This window comes from Mus caroli, chromosome 12, assembly GCF_900094665.2.
Source record: "Mus caroli chromosome 12, CAROLI_EIJ_v1.1, whole genome shotgun sequence".
NCBI classification, from domain to species: Eukaryota; Metazoa; Chordata; class Mammalia; order Rodentia; family Muridae; genus Mus; species Mus caroli.
The window spans coordinates 86,269,063-86,270,216 of NC_034581.1; the positions used below are offsets into that span (position 1 = coordinate 86,269,063).

At 39.1% G+C, this 1,154-nt stretch overlaps 1 protein-coding gene across 3 annotated transcripts in view; it reads right to left on the minus strand.

Annotated features, from left to right (window-relative positions):
- Window positions 1-1,154, minus strand: part of Cep128 (centrosomal protein 128) — a 339,922-nt gene that overhangs the window by 112,320 nt on the left and 226,448 nt on the right. The window lies entirely within an intron of this gene.

Here is a 1,154-nt window from a genome sequence, read left to right on the forward strand (position 1 = left end):
CTTCTATAATTTCTTTCTTCAGAGACTTGAAGTTTTTATTATACAGATCTTTCACTTCCTTAGTTAGAGTCACGCCAAGATATTTTATATTATTACAGAATCATCCTCTGACTAAAAGCTGATTTTGAGGTTAGTGTACAGGCCTGAAGTCCCAACACTCTGATGGCTGAGGCAGGGAGACTTCCATGGGTTCAATATTAGGCTGAGCTCCATACTAAGTATTAGGCCAGCCAGGACTGTGTAAAATGATTCTATCTAAAAATAATTTTAAATAAAGAAAAATTAGCATTTTCTATAATTTATAAATTATCTATGTAAAAAGCACCAGCAAGTATGTTTCAGTAACACTGAGTCAGAAAAATGAAAAAAAGAAATAAGACCAACATTCAGCATATATAACTTTACATATAGCCATATATAATGTTTCATTTCATGTATTTTAATATTTTATAAATGGAACATAATATATTCTTCAACTTGTTAGTCAAATCACATTATATTAGTGAGACTATGTTGTTGGTAAAATAAATGCCTATATATAATATTCATTTTAAGATTTTTATTTTTTAGCAGTTTCTTTTTTATTAGATATTTTCTTCAATTACATTTCAAATGCTATCCCCTTTCCTAGTTTCCTTTCCAAAAACCCCCTATACCCTCCCCTCTCCCCCTGCTCCCCAACCCACCCACTCCAACTTCCTGGCCCTGGCATTCCCCTATACTGGAGCACAGAATCTTTGCAAGACCAAGTGCCTCTCCTTCCATTGATGGCCGACTAGGCTATCTTCTGATACATATGCAGCTAGAGACACCAGCTCTGGAGGGTACTGGTTAGTTCATATTGTTGTTCCTTCTATAGGGTTGCAGACCCCTTCAGCTCCTTGGGTACTTTCTCTAGCTCCTCCATTGGGGGCCCTGTGATCCATCCAATAGCTGACTGTGAGCATCCAACATTATGAACTAACCAGTACCCCGGAGCTCTTGACTCTAGCTGCATATGTATCAAAAGATGGACTAGTTGGACATCAGTGGAAAGAGAGGCCCATTGGACTTGCAAACTTTATATGCCCCAGTACAGGGGAATGCCAGGGCCAAAAAGTGGGAGGGAGGGGGGAGTGGGGGGAGGGTATGGGGGACTTTTGGGATAGCAATGG